At 42.0% G+C, this 15,386-nt stretch overlaps 1 protein-coding gene across 3 annotated transcripts in view; it reads right to left on the bottom strand.

Annotated features, from left to right (window-relative positions):
- Nucleotides 1-10,150, bottom strand: part of LOC146856190 (coagulation factor XI-like) — a 211,615-nt gene extending 201,465 nt beyond the window's left edge. The window contains exon 1 of one of the 3 annotated variants that reach the window (XM_085654241.1): nt 9,555-10,150. The gene's annotated coding sequence lies outside the window, so the exon portion shown is untranslated. The remainder of the gene's footprint in view (nt 1-9,554) is intronic. The other 2 variants (XM_085654243.1, XM_085654242.1) reach the window with 2 other exon arrangements.
- Between the last annotated feature and the right edge of the window lie 5,236 nt (nt 10,151-15,386).

The following is a 15,386-nucleotide window of genomic DNA, read 5'->3' as shown; positions in this document are numbered from 1 at the left end:
GCTTTGCTGGCTGTCTCGGACCGGCCAAACATTCATGTGCACTTTGCATGTTCTCCACGCAGGCTGCATTACAGCCTGGGTAGAGAAGATGCCCTGGCCGCCTGTCCCTGGCTGAGCGCCAAACCACAGTGCTCAGACAGATCACAACTCTGCATTGCAGCGTTGTGATTGGCTACGGGGAGCCTGGTGCTTCCTGCTTTCCTGTTCCGGCCTGGAGAGACGTCGGAGGAGAGACGAGGAAGGCCACTGGCAGAGAGGCCTTGCGCTGTAAGAATGCCCGATGTATCTGTCTAATTGAGTAAATACTCTAACAACCATTTACATAGCAGTTACTAACGAGTATTTACTACCACTCAAAAGAAACCATGTAAGTGACCTTAGAATGAGAGATTAAGGAAAAAATGTAACGTTCCTTGAAGCTGTTTCAGAACTCATCAAATTGTATTACAAGGATTATGAGAGCTGCACCCCTGCAACCTTGCAATACCCAACCTCCTCATGGTTATCTATTTATCCCACCAGACATCTGCATAAATTTACATATTGCCCTTTCGTACTAATGACAACATTCCTATTTAATTTAATGTACCACAAAGACACTGGAGTGAATGCATGGAATGGTTTGCATGGGCTCACGGGGCTAATCTCAATAGGACTGGACTAGAAACCTTGGGTTCTGGAGCAGCTTGCTGCCTGGCGTTAAGCACTTCGACACTTTGTCAGTGCTAGTAATTGCAATATAAGTGCAATTTCAAAAATTGCTAGATGGTGGTGGTTTAGATTATGTTATTTCTTGGAATCGAGAAATGGGGATTGTCTGTTGGTATGATGGTGACTACCGAAGGCAAGTGTTACTGTGTAAAGCACTAAAAATTGTTTTTGCAAAAAAAAAAAAAAAGTGCAATTTCAGAGTAAGATTGAAAGCCATTGACTGTCCAAAGAACTTCAACCTCTTTGTGCAAACATCAAATTCTGGAAGCTTAGGCAGAAGGTTAAAATGAGCACAATAGACCTGCATTAATGTAGACTAATCTGTCTTGGAAACAAGAATCGGTAAAGCAGAGCCAGATCCTGGTAAACAGTGTATGAAGTTGTGAAACTTTTCATATGCAAAGTTGGTGATGTTTATTTATTTCTTTTTTTGAATTGTTAGCATAAGAAAAGTTCACCAGGATATGACTTCCTCTCGAACATAGAAAATCAATCTCAATCCAACTCACAAAGAATTTGGACACTTCCATGTTTTGACTGAAGAGAGAGATAAGAGCTTTTCTACCTAGTTTTATAAAGGGAGGGTTAAAAATGTCCCTCTACACAATTTAAACCTTGTCTGTGAATGTACCAATGGAAGGAGGATGCGATGGGAGGGATGGGAGAGAGTTCAAATATATTTTTGTAATATTTTGAGGCTTGAAAGATGGACTTCAACAAGAATTTTGCAAAGCAAAAATGAATTAACGATTTTTATTCTAAAATATTTACCAAAACCTTTTTTACAGAAAGTGTGTAATAATCGTCAATATGCACAGTTTACAAACTTTTTAAGCTTCAAAAGCCTTTAATTTGTGATTGAAAACAATGTTTGGTGTACACCTAACCCTCATTCAATGTAACCAAACCCGTTTTTTTGGCCTCGCAAAATGTTTTCTAGGACATATTTTCCGTACATTGTAAGTGTTCTTATTATTTCACCTAAGAAAATGATGGAGCACCGAGAGTAGCTTCAGTCTGTAGTGTGTGCTACATAAGGACATTTATTTCACAGTGTGCTCGCACAGATGCACACCATGTATGTGACTTGTGGTTGTATGTGGTGGTGGCTGCTGGATACCTTTTCTCTGAAAGAAGAAGCCCACCACAGTCTTTATGAATCTTACAATTGTTGCCTTTTATCATGCCAGGTGTGCGCCGAATCCACTAGTGTGCGAAGTTGTTTAATTTGGTACTTTGTTAATTTGTACTCCGAACGCTGTTGTAACGAAAAAAAGTTATTTATGGGAATCTTCTTCATTAAAGATATTTTTGTAGGTTTCTGTTTCTTTTTTTTTTTTTGTCCTCATCTCACCTTTAAACCTAGGCAGATTTTACAAGCCGAAAATTAAGAACCTGGGCGCCCTTCGACTCACTGCCTTAGTCGCTGCCCACTTGGGCTTCCCCACGCTGTTGAGGATAGGTGTAATCATTGGACCAGGATTCAGCCTTCATGGCACTAGCGATTAATCAGTTGCAAGCGACCTCCCCACGCTAAAGGGGGGACCAGATGTTTCCGTCTACTTCTGTCTTGTCTTCCTGATTCAAACAAGCCATATTCAGCGCGGCTTTTACCCAGTCTTCTCTATTGGGAGGAGTCGGATCCTTCCACCTTAGGCATATCTCTCTCCTAGCCAAAATAATTAGATATAATAGTAATCCCTTTTCTAATTGGGACAGTGCTTCCTTTATAGAGTCGTTTGAACCAAAGAGTACAAGGTTGACATCAACTTCCAATTCTATATCAAAAATGAGAGTCAAAATATCCCCCACATTCCTCCAAAATGAACGCAATTCTTTACATTCAAAAAACATATGTGTATCATCGGCTTTGTCATATTTACATCTGGGGCAATGTGGAGTCGGGACCGGGGCAAACCTAGCAATTCTGGCGGGGGTATAATAAAGCCTGTTCAGCACAAAAAAATGATTTTTTTTCAGCCTAGCAGGCCTTATGTATCTATAGAGTAACTTAAAGGAAGATTCATAACGTGCTTCAAAGGGGTGGACTTGAAGGAGAGGGCTCCACACCGATGCTTGGGACGGGATCTCTCTATCCTCCGCCTCAAGCAGATTTATATACCATTGGGATATTTCTTTTTTCCTTACGTGAGGGTCCTGAAATAGATGTTCCATGTCCCAATTCCCTTTGATTTCACTCACTTCTGCCTCATACCATGATCTTAACTGAAGGTATTTGAACCTTGAAAGGGTGGAGCCAATCTTGGCCTCTAGCAGCTCCCATGAGAGTACCCCCTCTGAGTCCACCAGGTCAGACCATCTCCCCAAACCCGCCTTTCTTATAGGGATAGCAAGGCCGTCCTTCAGACACTCTGGGGTCCCTGGTGAATCCCAAATTGGTGCAAAGTGGGAGTAATAGCCTATACCCAGAGTTCGCCTTATTTTATACCAGTTTGATAAAGCAGTTTTTAAAACTTTAAGGCGTACACGTTTAAAGAATCTGGGGGCCCCGAATTTATACAGAAACCCACTTTGTCCAAAGTCCCCCTCAGCTGAAATCATTTCCACCAATAGCCTGCCCCATCTAGATTCTACCGGGGTTGTTAATAGCATCATAGTGCCCTTGAACTGGAATGCAACTAGATACCAATTAATATCTGGTAGGGCCAGGCCACCCTTCAAAAGCTTTCTTCTTAGTTTTTTCCACGAAAGTCTTGCACTCTTCTGCGCCCATATGAAGCTTCCTATTTTGCCCTGAATTTTACTGATACTTTTTGGTGGAAAAGTGAGGGGGATCGTATTGAAGAGGTAAGTCAATTTTGGAAGAACTGACATCTTTACTAGGTTTACTCTTCCATATATCGTCATAGGAAGGTTCTTCCACCTAGATTTTTGTAGGTTTCGCCTGCAGCCCGCCCTTACTTTTCATTTGTCCATATGCTCGTCACCTTGATTTCTGGTGGTTGCAGCATGCTAGTTCCTGTTGTGGTCGTCTTCTTCTTTGGGTGTTTTCTTATAATTGGAGCTTGGACCAAGTACTTCCTCTGAACTTTTATGACAGTGCTTTTTTCTTTGTGCTCAAGCGTGTTTGGCACCGCATGTTAATTGTGTAGCTCTGCCTTTGAACTTTTCCTTCTCCTTTTTGAAGTCCTGGCACCTCCCAAGCAACACAGCACCACTTGCATGCATTGGGAATAGTTGCCTGCTTAAACAATGCCTCACTATTATCCTGGGAAAATATTTGCAACTCGAAGCATGCATTCTAAATGTGCCCGACACATTGGGATTATTTAATTGTATCTCTCTTTTGAGCCTGATTTAGGTTGAGCTACATGGTTTCGTAACATCTGCTCGTGAAGCGGCCAAGAAAAACGCCAGTCTTTTTGTTTTTGAAATGCCGATCCTGACGTTTCTTGATAATGCCTCCTGTTCCAGAGCAAAGAACACCCATCCGCAAGGATCCAATAATGGAAATATTAGATCAGTCATGACTTATGTCTCAAAGCAATTTGACTGGTTGACAGACCGTATTTCCAAAAAAACCACACAGCCACGGGGAGTAGACAATGGCGAAAACAGCTGCTGAGCTTTTAGTCAGCTCTCTTTTGATGCGCTTGGGGTGCAAGGAACTATAATAGGTGAACCTCTGGGTCCTTGTTTGACTTTCCAGTGAGAATGAGCGTCACACAATATTCCTAAAAGTGCAAACATGCCATGCTGCAGAGAAGGGTATGATACCATATCATGCATCCATAGAAAGTGGAGAACGACCTTTACAACGTGGTCGTTACACCGCGGTATGTTTACATCGCGGGCATTACAACACAAGTTGTTACAACGACTTGCGCTGGATGGCGCTCTAAACTAAGGAATAGTATGATTTACTATTCCAACACCTTCCCTACTGTTACGTAGGCTGGAGTTGGAATAGTAAATCACACTATTCCTAAGTCCAGCACCCTCCAGCGCAAGTCGTTCTAACGACTTGTGTTGTAACGAACGCGATGTAAAAAAACACGTCGTGAATGTCTGCATTGTAACGTCATACATTCATAGAAAGTTTGTCTCCAGATATGATTGAAAAAAGGGTGGCTTTATACAAAACCAGGGGAGTATTGTCCATTGGTGTAGCAGGTACAGTGACACAGGAGCCCGGAGGCATGGGCGGTCCTTTCAAACCATAATATCACTATCTGTTACAATTCAAACATGGATTAGGGGGGTCCAGTCCTCCTTGTTTTTACTTAAGTGGTCTTTCCCCGCAGGAGTGTGTGGTGTAAGACACATGAGGCAGCTTGCAGCAGGCTTCGACTTTCTCAGAAAACATAATCTGCAAAACCATCAGATTACTGAAAAACTCAGGATCACTTGGAGGGTCTGGCCAAGTGGTGACTAGTGACTAACTCAGTTTCTTGAAGACATCGATGACCCTCCTGTGCGTTTCACATGCCGGAGGCATCCAGCAGCTCCAAACTTTTGCCATCCCCAGTGGCTGTTTAAACAAACGCACACTTCGAAGGGCAACAGTCTCCATGGCAATGTCCCAGGCACTACGGAGCCGATTACGATGTCGATTGGAGTTGCCTCCGACTGACACCTTCGCGGTCTCAGGACCGACCGACTGATTGTGATGCGACTGAACACTGTTCGGTCACATACTCCCATTTCTCAATGGGAGCTTATGCTACGGCCATAAACTGGCCGTAATACAATCTTATGTGTCTAAACTCTAGCATAGCTTGCAACTGTCTCTGAAAAAGAAGAACATGCTATCCAAACCCTTAATTGTCTTGTCTGTTTTTGGCACCAGTATGTTAGCTGTTTTTAGGGTCATCTTAATTTAACATTGGGAAATAACCATTCTGACATAAATTTACAGACTGCGTCTCCCTAAACAACCCCTCCCTGGGAAGATGACGGCTAAATGAGACAGGCGGACACCCTCTGCATCCTATAGCTGTTCTTCACAGATGGCTAGGGTGTATTTGGAGCGTTGCACTTCACTCCTATGGAGAAGGGGAGTGATCTTGGTGCTGTCAGTGGTGAAAAGTTCTCAGTTAAAGGAATGTTTTCATACTCATGCAGGCTCTTGCATTTTCCTGGACTCTCGTGTGTGCGCAATGAGATCCAGAGGAGGGCAGTTGTGACACAAGTGGAGTGCCTTTTAAGTTTATGGGTAATCTAGTGGGATCAGCTATGCTTTGCTTGGTCTCTGCTTTCAGTTATGTAGGATGGAAAGGGTTCTGAAAGCAATTAGGGCTTAGTCCATTGCATATTCACATTCGAGTCTGCAATGTATTTTTGTACAAATGGTAGCTATTGTCGTTCATTTGGATGTCTGGATACTGCACAGCAATTGTTTCCAGACTTGGGGTGACTGCTTGATTTTGCAATTGCCGTTGGATACATATATTTAATGGGCTGTACACTGGGGCAACAAACATGAAAGAAAATTGGTATGCAGTACTTCGTTTTAATGGAGAAGATGGTTGAGAAACTCGCGACCGGACATTTGAAAACCATGGAAACGATGTGAAAATCTGCAGACTTTTTTCACATTTCTGTAGTGAGGATTGAAGTGAGCCACCAAATTTAGGGGGAGAGCCTCTCAAGCGGATCTTAGAGCCCAAGCACGAGCCGAGCCCTGAAAATGTCAGCAATGTAAGTCATACACCAAACATCACGTAAAATATGATAAACTCTCTAAAAATACTCAAAAGAGTTTATTTCCTCAACATGTAGAATCTTTGTCATTAATACATCAGCAATACACTCAGAAGTTCTTTGTTAAAAGTAACAGTAATAGTAATAGTTTTAAAACATGAACCGTCAGTGAACTAAGTGGCAAGACAACTGTCATGTAAACCCTGTACATGGGCAGATTGTTATAGAGAAACATTATAGTCTACTAACACAAACACAATAGGCTTTTGTACAACTGGTATTCTGAACTCACATACTTGAAAGTGCTTTCATACACAATAATGACGAAAAAAGAGTCTTGCTACAATAAATTATTTGCCAAAGATCACACAATTTAAGCGAGGAAGCTGCAATTGATTCAGGTTTTCTGGTATTACTTTTTTTTTTTTAACAGTTTTATATAGCGCGAACTTGATCCAAATCAGGTATCAGAGCGCTTTACATGGCACCAGTTGCATTACATGAGGACACCATTCATTTTTTTGTTAGGTACGGGGAGATTAAGTGATTTGCTCAGAATCACAGGATGTTCAGCGTCATTGCCGAGACTTGAACCCAGTTCCCCAGATTCGAGGTCGACCGCCCTAGCTGTTAGGCCGACTCCTCTCCCCACTTTGTACAAACCAGCCAGCAAATAGGTACCTATTTATCTTTCCTTATGTTACAACTTTGTTTTTACCATGTTGTGTACTTTTCCGCCATTTTTTTATAGCGCAAACTTGAACAAATATACTGGAAAGCATTATATGAGCACCAGTTACATTACACAAGGTCACCATTCATTGTTTACAGAATTGGGGAGTTTAAGAGATTTGCCCAGACTCACATGATTTTGAGCTGACACCGAGACTCAAATATGATTCCCCATTTCCAAAGGTGACAGCTCTGGCTGAAATGCCACATCCAGGGTACATGGAAAGGGTACAGGGAAGGAGGCAGGCAGAAGCCACATGAAAGTTCGGCTTGTTATGAGCTCAAGGTTCCAACAGGACCTCGAGCTGAGCCAGAGCCAGGCTTCAGACTCGAGCCTAACTAGAGCTTCCAGTAGTTCGACAATCTCTAGGGGTTAGTCCCGGGCAAGTAGTTTGAGGATATGACACTGAACTTAAGGCCAAACTCATAATATATAATTTGTACTTGCTGTATTTAGTTTCAGCGGTACTGAAGATACTAACTGAAGTGTGTTATACCCCAGATTTACTTTGTTTCCTAATCCTGATCTCCCCGCTACTCCTTCACTTTACTCTATACCACACATTGTCTTGTGCCTCTCATTTGTGTCCTTCAGAAACACACACCTGCTTGACTTTTTGTCATGCTGTAGAGGCACTTTCTCTTATAAGCCAGTCCTATTTGCACCAACCAAGGCTTGTATTTAATTTGAAAGTAGACGTTTCACCACGTGTGATAGGTTCTTGCAGCATAAACTCAGACAGGGGCATAGCTACCATTGTGCAGCAGGTACACTGCACCAGGGCCCAGAGCTCTGAAGGGGCCCATTCACCCCCCCCTGTGTGCTGTATTTTTGCCCCCCCCCACAACTGCAGTCCAAGTGTGCATTTTCCTTTGCTTGCATGAGGCCCCATGAGTTCCATGCTACGCTCCTGAAAAAAAGAGGACTTTATTATACAAGGGCAAGACCCCAAAGTATGCAGTAGTGTTCCAAATCAATCATGAGTATTAATCTCCGATGTATAAGCATCGTGTGACAAATTTGTAAAAAGGTTGACCCAGTACAGGGTTCACTTTGCCATAAATGGTTCTGGTCTGCCAAGACTCCCAGGGACACCCAAAAAAATCCGACTAGAAGAATGACTGCAGCACAGTCAGTTCTTGTTGACTGTTTGCTTAAAGCAGAGTTCAACACAAGTGCTGATCAACTCATAAGGTTCTTGGGTGGTGCGATCGGTGCCTCTGTACTGGGCGCTGACTTGGGGCTTGGGCGCCTGTTTGCAAGTATATTTTCCTTTTAAAAGCACCTGCTGCCGCATTCCTTGCTTCCAGTCATTTCCAGGCATCAATAAAAAAGTCAAGATCATTCCAGTGGTTAATGTTCCTGCTGAAGAGAGATTGTAGGTTTGTCTAGTGGAAGTTTTAACTCATAGTAAGGTAGTGCAGTGGGTTAAAATGCCTGCTGCAAAGAATGTGTCCCATGCAGATCACAAAGTACATATAATGTAAACAGGTTAGTGGGTTACTACTTGTGTCCCAGGGATCCTTTGTTAAAATATTAATATAGCATAGTGAGCTTTTAACTGTCATCAAAGAGCTGCATGCAAACTGCAAGATATGTATTAGTGCTATAGGTCTTTTTCGCCAGTCTTTCATTACCCTAAACTGACAAAAAGGGTTCATTTAGATGGAAGAAATCAATTTTATTATTAAAGAAAACCCCTAACAATGATGTTATTCTAAATTTGTGCTTTTCCATACCAAGGACTCTTAAATTATACTGCCTACCCGTATAGATGACACGTGACTCCAACACCTTGCAGTCCTCTGTCTTATGTAACATTCCTGTACACGGATTTACACATGTATGATTGTCTCTGTGCCAATGTGTGTGGGATTTAAAGTGCTCTGACACCGTTCGTGCCCCAGAGCGGAAGCGTCTGGATTTATGGTGTTATGGGTGGGAATTGACTTTAGCATATGCGGCTTTATCAATGCTTGTTTTCACGTGTTTTTCCCTTCGAAACCAATTCGAGCATTTATTACACATGCGCCCGTGACGTTCAAAAACACGACTTAAACAATTTTTAAAAAATCGCAACAGTGAAGTAATGCGGTTGTGCACCCCTACCTTGTACTTCTAGAACACAAAGCATGGTCTGGAAGGAAATAAACCTGTGTCCCCCCAACACGTGACACTGCTCTGACTCTTAAGGGACAGCGACACGTTTTAAGGATGCACACGAAATGTTTGAAATATCTGCCTCTCCTATATATAACATTTCCCATGTAAAATCACAGAAAGGTAAAGCTTAAGAGACAATTTGCGTATGTAACGCAAGAACCGATTCATCAATTACCACAAGTTACAATTATACGTCCAATTAGATCTGACGTTACCCTGAAACTCTCCTCTGAACCCGCCCCTCTTATTGGAGATGCTCTTAGTTTATGGAGTTTTTTCTCACCTTGTGCAGCCTCTGCCGGGCGCTGCTGTCTCTGTTCGGGTGGTTGCGGGAGTCGCTGTCGTGGACCAAGAGCGCGTTATTTAAGATGGGGCAGATGGGCGGGGCCAGCTAACGCGAGGGGCGACGGACAGGAGGTAAATGAAATCAGAGACAGGCGGAGAAGTGAAGGGAGCAGGTGATAGCTTACATCAGGGAAGAACACCTGTAAAGGGTCGGGGCGTTCATAGAGTGAAGTCAGAGAACGAGGGAGGAGTAAAGGGCGCACCTGAGAGCATGAAATCAAAGAGGAGGGCGAGGTGCAAAGTGGGAGGTAAGTGAGCTGGGATACAGGCCCCATCTGAGCCTCCCCTCTACAGTCTCCAGTGATGGCAGAGACGGGGGGAGTGAAGTAAGAAAGAGGAGTGAACCGTTCCCTGCTTCCCTGGGCGCGATGCGTGAGAAAAGGAGAAGCAACCAACTTGAGACAAGGAGAGACCATGGGCAAGGAATGGCAGAGCAGCAGGGGAGGAAAGACCACGCGCACCCTGATTGGACGAAGCGAGTCCTGGGAGCCAATCAGCACTGCACATGTCCCTGAACAGGCTGAGCCCAGATCTGGCCAAAATACACATTTCGTTGCATTGCAAACAGTCTGAGTGGATAATAAACAGCAACAAGGGCAGCCAACACTCACTCCTCAACAGAGCAGGGGGTCTGGACTGGGGGGAGGGCAGGAGCAGAAAGGACCCCAGGGTCTCTCTGCCACCAGAGACTTCTTGGATAGTATGGACGGGACTCCTGGGCCAGCCTTAAAATCCACATGACCCCAAAGCATCGCAATGCCTGCTAACGGCAGCCATTCATTTCATGAGTGTGCTCACACACATGCACACCCTGTGCATGGTCTGTCTTCCCTTGGGAGGTGGATGTTAGTCACCCCCCCCCCCCCGCCCCCCAGCAGAGTCTCAGCTCAGTGTAAAATTACACTAGTGCAAGTTGCGCAATGATGACTACTTTTGTATTCGGTTAATTACTTCTCTGGGCGACCTTGAAATAAATAAAAATTTGTTAGGGAATCCTGTCAATAAAAGTAGCAGTTCTTAACTCGTGGTCCACACTCCCTAATGCTCTACAACACCTATTCATGGGGTCTCTGAGTGTTTAGAAAATTAAATATTCTTAGCTTGATTCGTGGGCAGGGCTAACTTCAGTGCTGGTAGCCCCCCCATGCGAGAATCTTGTTTGGAGCCCCCCAATGACCTTCTCCACAGATTCCACCACTACCACCCTCCAACAGTGCCCCTTATCTCCCCATAGTTCCTCTTGTAAATGCATATCATTTGCTTTATAGCGCTACTCATACCAGAGTAGAGTGTCGGAGCACTTAACGTCACACACACATTATACAGCGACAAAGAATTTTACATGTGTAAATCAGCCAATAGAAAATGTTACATAAAAGAATGACGGCTACAAGGAGTAGGAATCACGTCATCCGTACTTGTAGGCAATATATTTAAGAGTGTTTGTTTTGGAGAAGCACAAAATCATGATTTAAAACATACCACAGTGGATGGGGTTGGGATTACTAATAAAAATCTATTACTACCCAAACAAACCCTTTTAGCAACATTAGGATAACAAATGACCGTGGAAAAAAATCATAATGTTCTAACCTATACCATGCAATTTGCATGTAGCTCTTTGATGGCAGTTCATAGGCCACTGTGCTATATTAGGATTATAATTTATGAACTGCAAGTAACAAAAGGATGTCAGTGACAAAAGCAGTAATCACTGAGCTATCCACATAAAATACAGGTCTGTGATCTGCATGGTACACATTCTTTCTAGCAGGCATATTAAATATCTGTGCTACCTTATGATGAGCCAAAATTGGTGCTAGACAAAACTCTGATCTCTCTCCAGAAGGAACATGTATCACCAATCAATCAATCAATAGATTTGTAGAGCGCTTCTTGTCACCTGTGAGGCTATCCAAGCGCTGGCAGGGTCTAGTTGATTAGCTGAATAGCCAGGTCTTACAGGACTTTAAGAACTCTGAAAGAGATGGGGAGGGGGGCTAGCTCATTTCATGTCTTTGATGCTAGGTAGGAGAAGGAGCAACCTCCGCATCTGCTACGTCGGATGCAGGGGGAGGCTTAGAGAACGAGATGCAGAGCGGAGGTGTCTGGTGGGCCGATGGAAGTTCAGGTGGTGGTTCAAGTAGACGGGTCTGCATTTGTGTCGGTAGGTTAGAAGAAAGGGGTCCCTGCAAAAGGAATATTTGCCAAGAGCAGGCAATAATACAATAAATGTCTAAAGAAAATGTCCTAGACAAGTGAATATATGAACAGATTGTAGGGAAAAGAAATAACAATATTGGCCATGTAAGATAATCAAACAATAACATGACCAATACACAACATGTCAGATACTGTGTATTTTATATCAAAAGTAGAAAATTCTAATTGCTAAAAATGTCAAAAATATACTTTAATTAAAATATTCCACAGGCATGCTCACACTCATACTTTCTGACACCATGTCCTGATACTATTTGATGTCCTTAAATGTTGTGTTTAAAGAATACAATAAATATTGCTATCTCAAATATTAGCACGACATTGCTAGAGTCAATATTACTAATTCATAAATAGGTAGTAACCATAAGATATGGTCCTAGAAGGCTAAGTTGTTACTACACGCGTTGGCAAAAAATGCCTTCAGCAGGAAGCTGTCAAGAGAATGTCTGTTGGTAAACAACAAAAAGGGGATTCTTATTGATAAAATATGCCCACAAAAAGCATGATTGATATATACAAAAAAATGCTAAACATTACTTTAAAAAATGGTTTGAGAACCATCTACTGAGTTGACCACCGAAATCCAGTGTGCAATATGACAGAGTATTCATGGCTTTAAAACCAGAAAAAAAGGAAAATATACATACAAAGTGCTCTGTTCATAGGTTGTTAGCCAGTGAGGATGCAAAGAATTCGGGTGTGGATAATGTCTGTTTATGAGGTTTTATTTCCGACGTGGACTGCATGCCACGTGGAAGAACAGATTAGTATGGATACATGCAGAAGTAGTGTGGGACCATTAACATACCATCCAAGATGAAATTAGTGTCAGTCATGCTTGAGATAAGAGACAAGAAGGTAGTACCTGTATCTGGTAACTCATATAGATTGATGCAGCTCACTAACTGGTAGGAGCCACAAAGCAAGTCCAAACTAAGGACCGACAGAATGCCTAAAAAGTAAAAAATAGATTTTAAGTTAGGTGTGTGGCTGGTGAGATGGAGAAAAGCTGTGAATAGAACAAAAGTTAAGCTCACTTACTGAGAAATTAATGAGCAAATGCTCAATGGCAGAATCTTAATAGATGATAAGTGTAGACACACTGGAAAGTAAAGTGGAAAATACCTCTTATACTACGGGCTAAAAAAAATTGTGCATTCTAAAACATATGTTGCTTGCTAAGCAACTTACCAGGTTGATAAAGATATGGATCTTATTAAGCTAAGAATCGACGCTGAGCCGTGTACAGCATTAAAGATAACAACCTAAAACAGAGAGGTGATCGAGACACTCCGTGAGGGCCATGAATGACGCAGAAGGTAAAATATGGATGCGTGAGCCGTGCCCTGGAAAGTTTAGTGTGGAACACTGGTTGTACAATCCTAACAGTAACTGGGAGCACCATATTGAAGGAGAGAAATGGAGTAGAAATATGTATCAACAAGGAAAAACAACATGGATTCTATATGTCAGAAGATAATATAGAGTCCAGAGTTGGGATACAGCATCATGGTAATACACTTCTGGAAGCCATAAAGGGTGCGTAAGATGGAAAGTGAAAGCACTGTGCGCGTCCCAGGGAAAAATGATAGGACCAGTAAATCCGCAACCTTACAAGAAGGTGGAAGGGCCATTACGGACGGATTAGTAATGTGACAACATATATATTGGAATTCTGCAGTGGATCTACTGTGGATATACTGAGCACTCAAAGCCGACCGTAGTGTCAACGTCTCCCACATCCGTAAAAGGTGGTTGACAGATCTGCCAACACCCCGACATATAGTGAATGGAAGAGAGCACTTGCACAGGTACAAGACGTGGCCAGCAACGCCCGCTTCAAACTTATAAAATTTCACTATATGCACCACATATATACAACCCTTTTCAGACTAGCACGTATCAACATGGCACGTTCTGCAGAGTTTTCCTGCTTTGGCATTGGGCCTTCTGCTTTCACACATATGACATTGGATTTCCCCCAACTTCAGCAGTATTGGTTGAGGGTGTTGGAGATGGTCCGGGAGGCAACTGGCTTTCGGTTTGAGAGAACCATTAAACACTGCCTCCTAGGGGTATTGCCGACCCCAAAGACAAATAACAAAATGCAGCATAGGTTTGTGAACTTAGGGCTGATACTTGCTAGGCGTCGCACTGAGATACAATGGACGCAGACTGCGCAACCCGCATTACACAAGTGGACGGCAGAAATGCGGGAATGGGGAGTGGCGGAGGAGAGACGGTTGCGGATAGTGGGTACAGATGAGAATGCCAGGCGAGTTTTAGAGATGTGGGGGCTACTGTTGAGTAAGTTACAGCCCCAGGGGGATGTATGACGTTACAACGCATGCTATTACAACGCATACCTTTACATCGCATTTTTTACAACGCTAGTACTATTACAACGCAGTACTTTACAACGAATTCTGTTACAACGCCAAACCTATTAAAATACTGAAAAGTGCTGTTACAACGAAGTATATTACAACGCATACCATTACAACGCGATTTTTTTTTTTTTTAAATAAAAAGTACAATACAATCTGGCACGGGATGCAGGGAAATTAGGGGTTTTAGGGTGGGGAAGTGTATTAAAACGTGGAGAAGAACTGTACGTAAATCGACTGAAACGCATTACCAAATTAATACTTGGGTATTAAAATTAATACTCGAGTATTAAAATTAATACTCAAACTTCCCCATAAAAATCCGTTTTCACACATTACTAAGTTTTTAAAAAATAACGAAAAATTAAATAACAGAACAAACACATTTGTAACATGATTAGATCGCAAAGTAAGTAAACCAACTAAAACATAACACACATACACATAGGCGCCATTTTAACCATCTCACTTGTAAAACTTGTCCTACAACAGTTTCTATGTAAACAATACCAAAAGACATGTTCCAAAATGGATGCCAAAACGGAGCAAATGAATGAAAACAATATTTGTTAAAAAGCATTTTTAAATTATCATTTTCCACAGTAAAACAAAGCATTAAAAAAAACACAACGAACGCAGTTTTTTAAAAAATTATTAGTGACACACAGTAAAACTTATAAATACAAGTGAGACACCATTTTGCACTCAGTTGATTATCAACTAGCAGAGAGAGCAGACGTAATAAGCTGACCCTCTGTCACCTGCACTGCGACCTCCTCAGAGAGAGAACGGAATTCACAACAGAGCAACTACTAGTAAGTTATTAATATATTTGAAAACAATAGTTTTTAGAAAAATATATTTTCTTAAACCACAAAAAATATTTTTTCACTTAGTAATAAAAACTTAAGAAATGAACTGTTTCAAATATATTATAAATAAAATAAAACACAAAATTAAAACAAGTAATTTATTTCCCTCAACCAGAAAATCGGAAGACTGTTACATTCCACATCAGCTGAACCTATTTGGACATCCCCACCACGTAAACGACTGACAAACTCAATTGTTTAGGTAAATGTAATTTTTGTGTCATGGTTTTACTTGTAAAATGTATTTGTAAAAATTTCATTAAGTTATGTATGCCAATGGTGTTTTTT

The sequence above is a fragment of the Triturus cristatus genome, chromosome 4_1, assembly GCF_964204655.1.
Source record: "Triturus cristatus chromosome 4_1, aTriCri1.1, whole genome shotgun sequence".
NCBI lineage: Eukaryota > Metazoa > Chordata > Amphibia > Caudata > Salamandridae > Triturus > Triturus cristatus.
Note: the sequence above shows the minus strand (reverse complement) of the source record. Positions and strands in the feature narration are given on the sequence as shown.